This window comes from Manduca sexta, chromosome 20, assembly GCF_014839805.1.
Source record: "Manduca sexta isolate Smith_Timp_Sample1 chromosome 20, JHU_Msex_v1.0, whole genome shotgun sequence".
Taxonomy (NCBI): Eukaryota; Metazoa; Arthropoda; class Insecta; order Lepidoptera; family Sphingidae; genus Manduca; species Manduca sexta.
Window position 1 is genome coordinate 15,380,956 of NC_051134.1, and position 17,254 is coordinate 15,398,209.

Below are 17,254 nucleotides of genomic sequence, written 5' to 3' on the forward strand. Positions count from 1 at the left end.
TGAGCTTTGCCCGACCCGGGATTCGAACCCAGGACCTCAGAGCGCTATTGTACCGGACATGCAATACAACTACGCCACCGAGGCAGTCTTAGTAGCATTTGATTATATAATTTTGTGTCAAAGTGTTAGCGAGACGCATAATATGAATAAGTACAATATTTCTACGTTGCTTTAATGTATCCTTCGTTTAGTTACTCCAGTAGCTAAATGAGTCTTTGTTTGGAGGCTGTCATAAGTTTAATTCACCGTTATATTTATAATTGGCGACTCCACAATTTCTAATGGCTAAGTATAACAAGCTTAGTATATTTTTGGTGTGTTTTCTTTGTATTTCAAAGTTCTAGGTGTCGAGTTTACGGTAGGCATGACGTTTTGATGTATCATACGATTGTATCAAAAATTTACCAGAAAAGCCAAAGAAAAGTTATACTTTTAAGGATAATGTAGTTGTCGTAGCAATGACCGTTTAACATTTACTAACTTACTGATTATTCTTACATATAATAAAACAAAGTCCTGCGTCGCGTCTCTCTGAACGCAATAAACTCAAAAAATACATTTTACACTCTGTGAAGAATATGACTACTTTGTCCCGGATAATTAATATATGACGGGACTTTTATCCCGCAACAACGTTTTACGCGAGCAGGGCCGCAAGCAAAAGCTAGTAACACATAAAACAATATTAAAAATACTGTTATTACATACATAAACAGCCGCGCAAGTGTCACGAAAGGTTTTTACCTTTCAGCCACAAGATCCTAAAAAGCAGCCTACGTCGCATTTTCCCTAAATTGAATATAAAATATATCGCTCTCTCACGGCGACTCGCTGTTGGACATTTTCCAGTGGCCAATTTTTATCTTAGCCTCCGTCTGTCTTACGTCACATCAAATTTATGATATAATTTTATCGAGATGCATCTTTTAGTTGATGTCAACATGTTATTTTGTAATCCGCTTTAATTATAGTTTTACAAATATACTTGGTTTTTCACAAGGAAATCAAAACCTGTAGTTTTAACAAATCCCGCTAGCCTAGAATCATGAAATTTTGTAAGAAGCAATGTCTTACAGCATAGGTATGTAAAGGAAAAATCTGTAAACCTGCACTTTAATAACATAAAAAACTAAATCTACTGTTATAAACTTATTAATTGCGTTTAAATTAAGCCTTCATGGTCACGGGGGGGACTGGCTGGCTGCAAAATCTTCGAAACGTCGGGAGAAAAATAAAATATTAAAACCGCGATAAAATTCGTAAAATAGTTTAATTTAAATGTCTAACATTCGCGTAAACTTGAGAAATCAGTATAAGTTGCGTTTCGTACAATGTTTTTTAGAGTTAAATTCACATACCGCTGAACGGAATATGCATGAAATTAAGCGTAAATATGGACTACAGTTCTCACTTAGGAGAAGGGTCACACGTCCAGCAGTGGACGGCAATAAACTGATTAAAGAATTGAAGATAACCTATGTCGTATATTAACACATGGGCTTCTTTTTACGGTAACTTACTCCCGAGGGAAATAATATTAAGTCTTTTATCTCATTTTTAAGTAAGTAACGCTGGCCTCATACAAAGGGCGGGGCGATCGAACACAATGATTTAAAAACCTTAATAGCGAGAAAGGCTTTTAGTGTGAGCGAAGCCGCGAGCGACATCTAGTATTATAACATGTCAGCGGTGTCAGTCGGTGTCAGGTATCAGGTATCCACAGTAGCAATGTTCTGAATAGAAATTCCGAAAATGTCAAATATAGATAGTTTAAAACCGCACTTTCTAAAAATTTGTTATCGAATTTAAAGTCGAATATTAAAGGTTTTTATCGGTCGAGGCGAACAACGAGACGTCTTGTCGACATCATAATTATGCGGTGTCTTCGTGCTTTAGTTTTTCATTACGCTAGTAAAAAATATACGTAGAGCTCAGAGATAACACCTAGCAGAATAAATGAGCAGAAAAATCAAAAGGGATCCATTCAACACGTTTAACAAGTGGAAGATAAAAAACGCAAATTGAATCACGCAATTGAATACACGTTGCTTGAAAAAAGTCCTATAAATCAGGCGGGTAAAAGTTTCGCGAGTACCTTCATCCCTATTGTCTCTTTATGATTAAAATTTAACCGGGGCGAGGGAGTTTTAAAATGAGACCCCAAACTTGCGCTCCGTAGTTCGAAACCAGGTTCGAAGGCACGAAACAAATAGACTCCGGTTGTACGGCTAATGTAAAAAGTTGTACGAGTTGGTGATGCTGTTTTGTTTACTCTCAAAATATCAGCAGATTCAACTATCAATGAAGAGCTGTGACTTTGCTCTTTTATTGTCAAACCTCCTTTTGTACAATTTTGTATTATGGTGACAAGAGTTAAGTTAAGAGATTTTGAATAACAAGTGCAAAATTCCATCGCGGTGTATTTGTCGCAGTACGTAATAAGGGTAACGTCTTAAACAAGACGAACTTTATCAAACTTCGCTCCAATCGATATGCTCATGAATTAATATGTTTTTATAAAGCTGCCAAGTCGAGTTTTAAATAAAAGCTTAGTTGAATATTTTATTTATGAATAAATTTTAATTAACACTCACAACAACACTAAAATAGTAAAGTATTTATTGTTGTATTCACTGTTTTTAAATACGGAATGGTTCACTTCATTACCAGGAAAATGAGCGCAATGTTGGAGCGAAGTACATGACTTATATATATATTATTTAATGCACAAAAATAGTGAGGTTATTATTCAGTGCGCTCAGCTACTAACAAGGAGGAGCTGTGCTCACAACTCTTTGTTGTAAGTATTTATTATTTCTTTAAAATGAATATACAAGACTTTTCGTAGGTTTTGTCTTTTGGAGAGCAGCCAACGGTTCGCGAGTTGGTAATATTTTTTAAATTCAATTTCGTTGAAGCCACAGTGCTGTATCCAGTGGGCTTAATGTACACCTGGTGAACATTTAAATGAGATACTACGGGACTATTTACTTATTTATGCGGGATTTTATTGCCCTAAAAACGTCCACATGCACAAGAGTGAGCCGAAAGTAAATTGTCTCTAAATCCAGCCTTTCTAGTTCCTTTCATTTCTGTGCTACACATTTCATTACTTGTATCTTTGATAGGATGCTATATCGAAAACTATTTTGACTGATAGAAGTTTCAAAGTCCTTGTACGAGTTCTGCTAACGTTTTAGAGCGATATATCTGTTTTATATTTCATACAACTATCCGAACTTGTTAGTGGGCATAAAGTGATTGTATAGATTACTATGCAAAATACGGTTCTAAAATAAAGTTAATAAAACACGCCATTCATGGCATATAAAGGCGGTAGAATAATCCCTTAATAACGTGCGGGTGCATCCGTGGCTTCATTAGAGCGGTTAAGCCGCCCACCTGCGAGGGTGTTCTGCGTTAGTTCATGAAAAAAAATGTTGTAATAAATTAGAACTACACCAACAATATTTTAACGCTACATTTTTGAGGGAATGATATTATGTAACAAAAGTTCTTGTGAAGTAAGCAAGTGTGTTACGGAATTGTAGTTTAGATTTGGTAAATATTCTCTGGAACGTTCTATTCAGGTCACGATGTTTCAAGACAAGGATTTTATTTATACAATATTTTATATAAAAAGATCAATGGACTTACGTAGGTACCTACTTTTTATGATTTCAAATGATAAGACGAAGCAGGAAAATGCAATATGCTAGTAGAGAAACCTTTGCCCTACAATAGATTTTTTATTAATATAATAAAAAATATTTTTTCGCTACGCTTGCATATTACTGCTAAGTGTACTCATCATCACAATAATCCCATAAGAGGCGAAGCACTCACGGGATTCATCATGAAAGCCAGGTTAATTACGACTTTTCAACGTAAACTGCACCGCAGCCTAGTTGAAAAAAAAAACTACACAACCAAACCGTTAAGCGTGTGTCTTCCCAGAAACGTTGCCAAATATCTTCTTTCTTTCATTGTACCGAAAATGAACTCTTCCGTATTTTAAAGATGTAATCGTATATCGTTTTGTTATAAACGAATAAGCTAATATCAGTTATAAAGATATTTGTTCACAAATAAAATAATATTTTATAGACCATTGCATCGCCCACCGTATTATATTATAATATCTTCATCGAATACTACATTTGCATCTCATAAAGAAAGATTGTTCGCAACTCTCTTTTCAGAACTTAAGTTCTTTAGGTTATCGCCCCTCTGTTAAGTTCATACGCCATTTTATTCCGAACTTTGTGTTTATGTTTCGCTCAAGCAATTTGAGCCTGATCGTCTAAGGAAATTTACTTACTACGTCGCACAAGAAGAATCTGGCACAATTCCGCAGCCAGCCAAAATGAAGAACTCCTGTTGTGAGTGTAGTTATATAGGTTTTTTTTCTTGTATTTAATTTTTAATGAACTAAAAGTGCAAGAAAATCAACAAATTCGAGATTACAACTGCGTGCTCATGTGGGCTTGGAATCAAAATGTCTGGCCAAATATTTCTAATGTACGCCGAGCTTATTTTTAACCCGGTAATTGGTAAGTGTTGAGACTACCGTCGTCTCAAGCAATAGTTTATGTTTCGTGGGTTTTCAAAGCTAAAAAAAATATTGTATAATCTAAAAATTTACAATTCCACTGCTTAAAAACTCACACCATAATGATTAGTTCAGTTGCGAAAATTAGTTTACTATCTATTATTCGAGGTTAATTAATTACCAATACTATCATTTACAAGATTAATTATCAAGTCCTTGCACTAATCTTCTTCCACCTGGCCTTCCCCACAACAATACATATAGAGTTGACTCAACGCATTTTCATCTGTTGCAAAATATTACATCATCTTCAGATAATGTTATAAATCGTAAAAAGCGATTGTTTTATAATATTTTTATTTAATATATTCTTTCTGATTATTATTTTTTAAGTGAACCTATAATTTATAAGTGTCAACTGCTAGGTTTTTTTAGTGACGGTATCTAGGTGGTCTAATGCCCAACAATTTGATAGTATACATCGGTAAAATATTCATTTTAATTTGTTTTTCGTGTCATGAAACATTTCCTCATATTTCCATCACTGCGGGCGACAATAAAAGAGCTTAGCAAGTTAGGTGTTAATACGATTTACTTTTATTAAAGTTGTGTCGTTGTTTGTTTGCCGTCGCGAGCTCGTTCGCGGCGCCAGATATTAGTGTCAACCTCAAATGTAATAATGGGAATTATTGTGCTTTCACTCGCAGTTTTGAAAGGTGAACTTTATTTTCATTGACTTTAGAGCTTAGTTTAGTGCATTGCAGGATGCAGTGTTATTATATGTAGAATATTAATTGTATATTGAAATATTGTGTTTATTCTTATAAATTAAAAATCTAAACTTCATTGCATTAGAAAAATTAAATTACGTACCTTCCAAACTCCGACTCAATTACATCCCAATTTGCCGGGTGAGTTGATATTCAGCCAGGTATTCGATATTGAATAAACTATTAAGGATCAATATTTCCACGGCGATTCGGAGGCTTGAACATTTTGAATACAACACAATGGTCCTAGTTTAGATCCCGCTAAAGTTTGCTTAGGACGTGGACTCATTCGCTTCCATCAATCCCTTGCTCCCATTATTTGTTTATGGCACAAAAGTCAGAAGGTAATATCCAGATTCGTAAATAATACATTTTAAACCTTAAGCTCCAGAGCCTAAGCCTCACTACGCTGCTCACAACCAACAGCCTCTAACGTAAGGACTTTCCATATCGGAAGGCAATGGTTCTGTAAATTCAAGGAAACATCTTTAATTTTATGAAGCAGCGAATGAGCATTTGTTTACAAAGTTTCAATAGCGTTACAAAGTTGGGCCAATACTGTTCGATATATATTTAAGTTCTTAAAAGTAGGAAGGCAAATGGTTCTTCGTAACAGTTCACAATAAAAACCGCGAGTGTTATAAGTGTACATCATCAACCCAGACTGGCATGTGCGATAGTGCTTAATCAAAACTTCAATTAAATTTTCGTAATACCTTTCGTCGAGCGCCCTCGCCTGGGAGAGCCCACAAATTAATACCTACAACCGGGAATATGTTTTAATTTCGATATATTACTAGTGGCTGATGAGTTCCGTTTACATTCAACATCATTGAAATATACATTTCACTGTTAATTACCATTTGACAGAAAGGTCAACATGTGAGCAAATATTATTCAGTAGCAAATTGAATTCGTAGTAAAATTATTTTTACGTCGTTAATTCAGTGTCTGTAAAGTCTAGTCAAAGTTCGTAATGACTTTTAGAAAACAATAAGAGAGCCTAGTTCTCTAAACACAATGGAAGGATGCAGCGTTTTTTCATTGGTATAAATGATCAGGTAGGAAAGTTAGTTAATACTAACAAACGGGTCAGTGAAGGCGCCATGTCTTAGCTCCACGCCATTTGTCTCCGGCAGTAACAAGCACCGAGTAATGGACTCTCGGCCAAACCTACGTAATTTAGAAAAACGATTCTTTAAATAGACTAAAACGCGTTAAATTTACTTGGAAAATATCGCGAAATTTTTTTTACATTTTGCTAATAAAACTAACTAATTGTATTAAATTAATATAAGTACTTACATAGTACGCACTGTAATAATGTTAAATACAATGATATATAAAGATTATTATTATATTAATGTATTTGTTCGCGAGATAGTAGATAACCAAAGTTAATATAAAGAACTCATTGACACTCATTTCTTAGTCCACTCATTGCCCACCATGTCATAGAGCTTATAATTGAAATTAAATTTAACATAATTAAGCGCAAAATCTTAACACGTACGTATATCTAAAATACGTGAAATTCGTTAGTCCCTCATTAAACAAATCTCATCCATTAACGTAACGTCTCTGAGGACTTTATATTACAAAGAAATACCTCATAATTAAGACACCACTTACAATACAATAGCCATTTAAAAAAGAAATCTCCATCGGCTTTATTGGTCGAAGAACAAACAGTCATAGAATCGAGTAGTTTACTTAGGACCGACGATCGAAGATACAATCGCGTCGACAGCTAGATTAACCACTTTACTACCGAGTGATCCACTGATTTAGATCATGTTACTCGGAAGATATTTTTGTTCTGTTAATCCACAGTCAAATATTTGATATTTACAAGGTTACCTAAGGGCCTGTTTCACAAGTGAAACTGGTGAGGATCTGGATTTAATGATAAATGTGATTCTCGATTCGACACATTAAGAAGAATTAATTAGCTAAGATAGCAGTTTATTCTCGGAGTGCAATGCACTGTGAATTTTAAACTAATAACGTTTTTAAATATCATATTTATATTTCAAAAACGTTATTAGTTTATTTTTTTACTCTTTACAAAATAAACAGGTTCAAAATAAATTTGATGTCGTATCGCTATTTAAACTACAGACGGGTCAAATTGCAACAATTAGTTTTAATTTGATTCTATATTGTCCCTTTGTATTTTCTCTGATGACATTCAATACAATGGATCGTAATTTAAGAGGGAAGTATTAAAATTCATTTTATCGAATAATAAATTTATATCATTCATCTTTTGTTTCAGTTACAAGAACTCGGAAGTTTATTTCCGCCGCTGAATATTGGTGAGTGTTGTTTGATGGTTTGGTAATCATGTCAAAATTATTAATGGATTTTGTTGTTTAATGGCTTATGTTTTGAAAACTCTCAATGGCAATTAGAAACCTCAGTCTTACTATGGAATCTGAGGAATGTGTCTTTTTATAATTTATTTCTATTGTTATTATTCATACATCTTTAAAAAATATTGGCAATGTTGTAAGGTTCTCACAATTATATTTAGTTACTCACTACCGTGTTGTCTATTTCTGCCGCTAAACAGTGTGCAATAAGTATTACGTTCCAGTTTAAAGTAGCTAAAGTAATAAACATTGTGAAACTTAATATCTTTAAAGGTCTTGGAGTGACAAACACAGAGAGTTACCGGGCAGTGCTTTGTTATTAGCGCACCCTGCTTCTCTCGTTCATTATTTTATAAAAAATCATGCCAGTATACCTTTAAGACATAATGCATGCCATTCTATCAAAACACGTGATCTATGTCACTTAATCGATTTTTACGTGCCATTATAATTTTGGTTAACTGACCTGGGATAGAGCTTACGTTGAGGTCAGCGAGCCGATTGTTCCAGAATATTATTTATACGTTGCGAGGCAGGTGTTTCGCCAACGGATTAAACTCCCCACATCACAGTTTCTTTAGTCTGAAGTCTGAATTTCGTGCCGCAGCATTTACGAACAATACGTTGTTTGGTCCTAACTGAAATATAATTTAGATATTTCTTTTTTATCAGGTGTTCATGTAACAAAAAGATTTAGTGTTCTTTATAATATATTATGTATGCTTCAACGACACAATATTGAAGTATTCTTTCGCATTTATTTCTTGAATTTCAATTATAATAGGTATTATGTACTACACACACAACAGTCTTGAGGCACTAAGAATGTTAACACGTAAATGTTTCTTTAAATGGAAGTAAATAAATAGGCCATTTGTGAACTGAATTAAATGTGAAGTTGACCATTTATTGAAACTCCAAATTTTAAATCTCCCTAGCAACATTACTATTATTAAATGCTTGATCGTTGTTCTATCAATAAACTTCGTAAAATTTATCCACAATCGCTACAGATCATTTTGGAAAAAAATCATATACAGCCCCATATTACTTGCAGATTAAATTCAACAAATGTTTACAAAATAACCACGAATACTAAAGTTATGAAATAAAGTAACCCGGCGCAACATTTAGGCATTGCGGATCATCCAAACAGAAGTCTGGCAGGGCTGAGCTGGTATCCAGTACATTTCAGTTCGAACGAGAAGACATCAATTATTTCGAAGCACAACGCTAGCTCGCCGGCCGGACTATCGAATTGCACGAAGTCAACTTGCTTTGAATTAGTAAATTATTGTTATGAAATGACGGACAATTTGGTCAATCGTTTTTGTAATGATTCATACCTGTATAATGTTTGTGTATACCTACACAACAATATAATTATTATGTTGATAATTGACTGCTATCTATGTTAAAAATAAATAAGTAGGAAACTGAGTTAATTGAAAAGTTCGTAATTTAAATTACTTTTCTATGCGGCTGTTTTCTCAATAATTTCTTATTTTACGGTTCCTTTTCTTTTTTCAAGCATTGTTCCTGGCACTTTTGAAAACGCTCACATTGAAATTCTCTTTACTGAACAACCACGTTCATTATAAAGCTCTAAACACTATTATTATACATCTAAACTGGATTTTAAACAATGAAGGCTGCATTAACGGTTAAAAATCACACAACTGAAGCGAAACAACCAATCTCATCTCAATAAAACACTGAAAGAAGTCCGACCTAATTTCTAGATAATATTCACGTTTTAGTAAAACACTATACTTAAGCGTACGAAAAATGTGCGATAAAGCACAGAGTAGAAAGTTTGCTATGGTCAAACTTATCCACAAGGATGCACATGGCGACACTAAAACCCACTTTACCTCAATGTAACTTTGCCGCTAAAATAACTTAACAAGCCACCAAACAAGCATTTATAATTTTGTTTAATAAATAACTAAAACAAATGTAAACTGACCGTATATTGTGAACAATTAGGGTTCCGCAACAAAATTCGCAGCCAGTTGCTATAATGCAAATTTAACACACTGCTAATACTTTATGTTGCACCAATTATGTTACGTAATTAGATTAAAACAATGAAATTTAGTTTGTTTGTAATCATTTCCTAAAACATACAATAATGTTATTTCATCGTACATTTTTGGTTGTATAAAGTGCCTAGCTGTTGATTTGAATTAAATTTGGAAAGTTTAATTGTTCAAATACATTTTTGGATGACATATTTTGTAATCAAAATTTCAATTTAAACCTCTAGCTACAAATAACCCGCACGCGGTTTAATTGGCGTAAAAATAACGATGTAATTGATATTTACGCGTTGTTGAGAGTAACATAAGCTTTTCGCCAAGCAAATACATGTGTGTAAGTTTTGTATTTTAATATAAAAGTGAGTTATACTATTGCCGATTATGTAATATATTTTGTTTATAATATTAATATGTTTACATTTTTGTATATGTATACCGCCCCATTGCGGAGCTCGAGTCGTCTTTCATTTCAGAGGGTTATAATATACAATTTTATGAAGATCATTTTATTAATTTATATTCGAGTAAAACGTTTCCTAAAACGAACTTATAAATTTACTTTACCAGAGATTTCAATTTAAAAATAAATCACCGTGCTGTTTATGGCACATATTTTATGTAAGATCATAATAATGTTACTTTACTATGCAATAGGTGCACTAACATAAAGCAGTTACGTCGTGATATTGAATAGTAAAACTTGCCTGGAACGTTCATATAAATGAGAATATTAGTGGGAATATTTTATGTGGCCATTGTTGGGTGGAACTTAAGCAAGATTTCCCCCGGTACTACAATTTATAATCAGCACCATGTTTCATTAATCCGGTGTTTTTCCGATAAAACATGCGAGCTTAAAGTCCGGCGTAGAAAAGTGCACGATACTTTTCTATATTACGTAAATGAAGTATGTTAAATGGAAGGTGTTGTGCAAACAAATTTTAAACAAATTGTTTTATTGATCTAATTGTAATTATAAATGCTGTTAATATTAAATATAAATGTAATATGATCCTGTTTAAAGGGTTTAATTTTTTTGTATAAAAGGCAAAAAAGTAGCAGCAACTTATTGAGCAGAGAAAGCAGTTGATTGTCAACATGAAGCTAATAAATACAATCATTTTAGGCCCAGGATATATTTCTACATAGAACCTCTAGTTTATTCAAAAATCACTCATTTCATGGCTAAAGGAAAACACTACCACAAAATTATATTAGGCCAGACATATAATTAAAATATACACATGCACCCAATAATACCTTTTATTACATAAGCGTAAGACTTAAAACCTGAAGTTAAAATGTACAAATATGCCTAAAAATACGTACAAGAATCTGCGTCATAACAAACAGGAAGGGAGCAAAGAAGACGCCAGGGAATTCCACTACTTGGTGGTCTAAATTATAAAAATGTAGCAGCAAAATGCTTCACGCGTGCGATGTCAACAACGTAACGTAAAATCTTTGTAATAAGAAAATGTTTTATTCGCATGCCGGGAAAATAGTGGTTTAAGAAAAGTTTCATATTTTGATAAATTCATATAAAACTTTGTTGACTACACTTTGCCGATATTGTAACAGTTGTTAAAATATTTATGAGGGGACCCTTCTCTCATGGCTTTTTATACCCGTATAATGTGAAGAATTTACTACTCTGAACCTTTAATGTAATTGAATGTACAAAATTGATTGGATACCATACATATTTTGTAAAAGATCATACAATATCTTTCAAAGAAAACTATGTTTATTTCCGTTAAACTTTATGATGTAGTTACAAATTGCGAGAGATAATTGACGGTCTTCCAATGCAATGATTTAATTTCAAATAAATCTAGTACCTTTTTTATTTATTTATGTATAATTATTCATTGAATCACCCCAAATACAGCTAGATAACTTCGACAAACTGCTGGTTGTAGAGAAAGAAGACAGTGAAAGACCACGTGGGCTATCACGTACCTGGTGATCTTGATCACATAAGAACTATAATGAAATTTTATATTATCATTGCCCTGAGAAAAACTGAAGACGTCAGGGCATGGAATCAGCTCTTCGTCGACCTTTGGTGATGAAGATTATTATTAAAAAGAATTAATTAATTAAAAATATGATTTTTAGAGTTAGCACGGACTTCATTTTGGTGTTAATTTCTGTTTATTTTCTGTAATTCTGTTTTCGAACGCAAGCGAGTAGATTTTAAAGGACAAAAATGCATAGTCTTCAGTCGGTCGAGACCACGAGCGGCTGACCGTGGCCCAACTGCGCTATAATTAGCTTGGTATTTTCACGCGAAAACTTTAATTGATTCCATCAAAGGTACCACTGGTTCCGGTTAGTATTTTTGTTAATGAGAAATGTCAAAGGCGTCGCACCGAGAAAATCGTAACGAAGTAATGAAAACATCGGCTGAACCATTTAAAAAGTTTCTTGCTTTTTCCAGCCAATTTCTCTTGCCAAGTTACAAGAAATAAACGTATTTTTGGGGTTGGTAATCATTTTGCCACTTCAGGTCTTCGTGCTCTATTTTCTTTTTCTCTAGTATCGAATATAATAATAAATAGCATTTGTTTTTTCATTAATGAATCTCGACTCATAGGCCGCATTGCTGGATGCGAACGCGCTTGAGCCAAATCTGCACTAATACATGGAAGACAAAATGTTGTTTGAAGCGGAAAGAAAAAGGAAACACAGCCATAGTCTATCGAAAGGAATTGCGGAAATTACAACGTGGCACGTGTTGATATTATTTTGTTATTCTACGTGTATAGGCACCTTTGGTATCCGCTTCATAGAGGCAAAATAACTCATTCATACCGGCGCTTCAATTAGTAACACTAACAAAGGTAAATTTTCGTTTGTCGTGTCAGGATAAAATGTCATGGCACATCGTTTTATACGAGACTACGTTTCATGAAAACGTATCGCAATGTAAAATGAAAAGGCAATTGAATATTCATACAGCAACATAACTGAAAATTGACGGAAAGTAACATGACGGTAGACACAAAATTATTTACGTGTAAAGAACTGAACGTTTCATGTTCGTGAAATAAATAATATATTAAGAATTCGGCTGATCAAGTTACTGCTCTTGAATGTAAATTTGTAATGTCTAAAGAAAAAGGTAAAGTTTAAAAAGTGTTATAAATAATCTTTCAAAACACTACTGTTTAATATACCTACTATATAGAATAGTCATTTAGATCCCGAGTTCGATTGTCAGCTAGGAAAAGTTTTTTCTCTTTAAAATGTTTGTAAATTAATCGGTATTTTTTTAGGTTATTTCTATGTTTCTTTCATTTTTATTTGGTCACGACAATTTGACCCCCTGTGCACATGATGGTAAGTGGATTGAGGTCCAATAGAATGTCGATTGACTAGAGATGATTACCCCTTGACAATCGGCACAATTATACCGGCCTGCTGAAACCGAATATACACGGGCTGATCCCGGAACGCGACACACTTACGGGAACCACTATGGCGGATTTTAACACCTTGTGTACGGTAGTCGCTATCTGGGCGGATAAAAAAATATATATCCTACCATAAGCAAAATGATGCATATTTATTTTATACGATACTTTAACACGTACTTCATCTTAGAATATCAACCACATTCACAAAGTTTTTAAAAGGAACGATTATTCACAGTTGATAATAAAATTTTAGCAGTTCACTAACAGCTACAAGTCAGGACGTCGAGCCGCGAACTCATCGAAGCGTCGACATCGCGGACGTCAGGATAATCTCATTGAAAGATTTGATTTTCCACTAAATTAGATAAAAGTAATGAAATACTTCTGAAGGATTTTGCTAAACTCGCCGAGACTGAGAAAAATATAAGTCTCACATTGATTGTATCGGCTATAGACTATTATATTGTTGTAATATTTTTTTACGCTTTGTTTGGTTGTACATGACTGTAAATTGTTTATCTTGCGTTTGCATAGACTTATAGAATTTCCACATTTTTCTATTTTTAATGATAAATAATATATTTAAGTTAGTTCTAAATGATTGTAGTAATCTGTTAGTTGAAACGTTGAATCGGCCAGTTAAAATAACTTATGAAATATTTTATTGCGTTTAAAAAAAAACGCGGTATGAACCTATTCTTTAATCTTAATTTTTTATATAAATTTCGATTTTATTTAGTTTCAAGTTATTTCAGGGAAAAAAATCCTGAACACTGTCAAACCAACAACATAAAAGTAGATTTATAACCACTTACCTAATACTATAATATAGATTATACATGTCATGTCCGCAATTTCAGTTATACTATGGTTTTACAATATTATCTGTTCGTAATTACTGAAATGCATAAGTTTCATCAAATTTAACCGCACCATTAATTTCATAAATGTATCTAAACAATAGTTCTAACTTGAACATTTGATTAGTACAGAGCAATGGCTTATAAGTGGGGTGTTTCACAGTTTAAGCGAGATATCGCCCTCTCATCCCGGCGGCACTCACTCTCGCTGGGGTATATTCCGTGCCTCTTATTCAATTTGTGAGCGAATCAGTTCCGCCAACCCGATTATCTTTCACGTCCGGATTTATATGCTCACAGGAGAGGTTTTCAGATGTTTACCCCGAAGATGTTTCGAAATATTTCTTTAAAAATCATGTTATGTCTGTTCTTCCACATGTCAACTTTGCTTTATTTTTCTACTTCGATAATTGCACCATTTGGCGCTCCGTTTTAGTAATTTAACAGAGTATTCTTAATAAATAACGGACACCCCAACGGTCGCACCAGGATATGAGCTATTTGCTATTAATCTCACTTTATTGGCTCATTGTGTTGCAGCAGTTAGTTCGTGAGAAAGCAACTAGTACTTTTCTATAATGGCAAAGTACTTGGCACATGCACAGTGCAGAGAGCAAGAGGCCACTCGGCTCCGTAAACATTTGCCCAATAATTGCGAGTCCTCAGTTACGCTGTGGAAATAAATATTCGTTTCCCCCGTGGGGAACGCCGTGCATTCCTTTAATTCAAAGCATTTCTTTATTGGACAAAAGTCACGAGCTTATATTGTTTTATTAACGAATAACTCAGGACGTTTGCTTCTTTATTTGTGGATAACTCATGACGCTGCGATCAAATGACAAAGGTATTATATTACTTTGAGAGACACTTTTATTTCTAAAGAGCGAGTCCAGTTTAAATTTGCATGCACAAGTATTTCACATAAATTTTAAATAATATTTTCTGAAAATAGTTAAAAACATTATCATGAAAAATTGTGTTGCAGTTTTTACTGTCATTTAGAGCTTAATTCCTTGAGATTTAATGTGTAATCGAAATATTAACAATATTTGAGAAAAAATATAGGTGGTAGGTTGTTATACGTGCCATCACGTTTAACCTTAGTTATATTTAGGTACCAAGATGTTAGGTCTATCATCTACAAGTTCATTAAGGTTGATGTTATACTTCCCAGTGTTGGAATTAGGCCGTAAAACCAGTGAAACCAACCACCTAACTATTCCACGTACCCTCCCAATGGTGGTAGCGATAACACATTTGGAAAAAACAAAACCACTTTTACTACCTTCACTTATTTTTATTTCCAAGGGGCAATTTGTATTCCCTGTTGTGTTCTGGTTTAAATGACATTATAATTATCAGGTATTAGAAAACTAAAATCCTTTACCTTTAAGCCAAGCGCAGTTCATTGGCAAGTAGATTTTTTTGAATCATGGTTTTGGGTGCTTGTCACGAGCTATTGTGACTCTTAAATCCAGACTAAATTGTACCAAGTGATGCGAACAAAACGACTTCCATGGAGTGATATAACAAGTATCTTTTGTTAAAAACAATGTTCTCTTCCTTCCCATTTATTTTATAAAGAGTTTGGCAGCATACTTACCAGCTTTTATTTTAACAATATTGTTACCAGCGGAGATCAACTACCATGTGATGTACAGTTAACCACAAAAGTAGCTAAACAAATTTAAAATGTCAAATCGGCATTAAACTTTTGTGTCCGTATCAACAATCATTTTGTCTTCACTAAAATAAACTTCTAAAGTTTTACTATATTACTATATCTTTTAGATGGAGATAAAATAATATTGCGATTGAAGATAACGTGTAGACGAGTTTTACAGTTCTGAATTTGTTCACCTATTTTTATGGCACACTATACTTCCTAGGTTGCCACCAGCTGCATAAAATAGTAGGTACATCATAATACGTGTATTTAATATTAAGATTTTGTTTTAAAACTACACTCACCCTATGATATATCTATATATAAATATTAAACTAAGACCAAAATACTTACAATATATAAACCGTCATAAAAGACAATAGTTTTGACGTAGATTAATACTAACGGCAACAACTCAAACCGAAAGGCCAAAAGTAATGTTCAAGTCAGAGAAAAGTTGGAATATAGTTACTTAACGTGATAACTCCCCACGCGGGATTCATACACTCTAGTGCATAAGTTCCACACACATATTGAGTACTTCGAGCTCCGAGTGGTTCTATGTTCCGCCATCAACGATTATTTTAATACCGATATCAATCTCATATTCAAACACAACAAACCACAACAGCTGGCATATTCCGGGAAAGAAATAACTCCAACAAATATTCCTCGAGGAAAATATAAATACAACCTTTATAATACATCTTGTAATATGCTACGAGGAATTTTATTAGGGAACATCAAATCAAATCGCACTCGAGTTGATAAAAAGAAAATTCGATGTTTCATTTAGTCGCTAGAAACGTATTGAAAATTATATTAGCATTTAGTGGGTATCAGATCAAATAGGTTGCTCATGGGTTCAATTGCCCCCACTTCATGTTTATTTATCAGACCCTTGAAAGGATGCGGCTAATAATATGCCGCGCTTAAAGTATTTGCATCACTAATTTTGTACTTAATGATGGCCAAGAGAGATGTTTCCCGGTGCGAAACCTTTGTGTAACAAAATCAATAAATCTTGTCGGATTTTATGGTTGTTTGGAAAGTTTTAAATTATACAATTTGTTTATAAAGAGTTTGCTTAATTTGTGTAATGAATCTTTATTTAAACTGTGATTTGAAGTACGGCTATAACTGTATATAGTGAGTATACCTAACCAGAAAACAATAATTGAATATTTAAAACACAATACAATGTTTACATTTACTACCTAGTCTTGCCATAAATATTGTAATAAAGAAAAAAGAAAATTGTTAACTGCAAATAACATTTATTACTTTTACAGTGTGTCAGTTTAATACATAAATATAAAACAATTAAAAATATAAAAAGCTTATTCGAAGTGGTCTCCATTGGCTGCAATACAGTCCTTTAAACGATGAGGCCAGTTATCAATAGAAGCACGCACTCTTTCCATGGGAAAATTCTTCACTGCCAATCGTATAGATTGTTTTAGGGACTCCAAATTATCATGGCGTTTAGAGCAAGCTGTACTCTCTAAAACTGACCACAAATCATAATCCAGCGGATTAAGATCGGGACTAGACGACGGCCAGTCTT

General features: G+C 33.6%; 1 protein-coding gene across 1 annotated transcript in view; it reads left to right on the forward strand.

The window, feature by feature from the left end:
- The window catches only part of LOC115449236 (poly(rC)-binding protein 3), a 152,324-nt gene that overhangs the window by 86,350 nt on the left and 48,720 nt on the right, over positions 1 to 17,254 (forward strand). Inside the window, exon 3 of the mRNA XM_037440823.1 lies at positions 7,601 to 7,640. The gene's annotated coding sequence lies outside the window, so the exon portion shown is untranslated. The remainder of the gene's footprint in view (positions 1 to 7,600; positions 7,641 to 17,254) is intronic.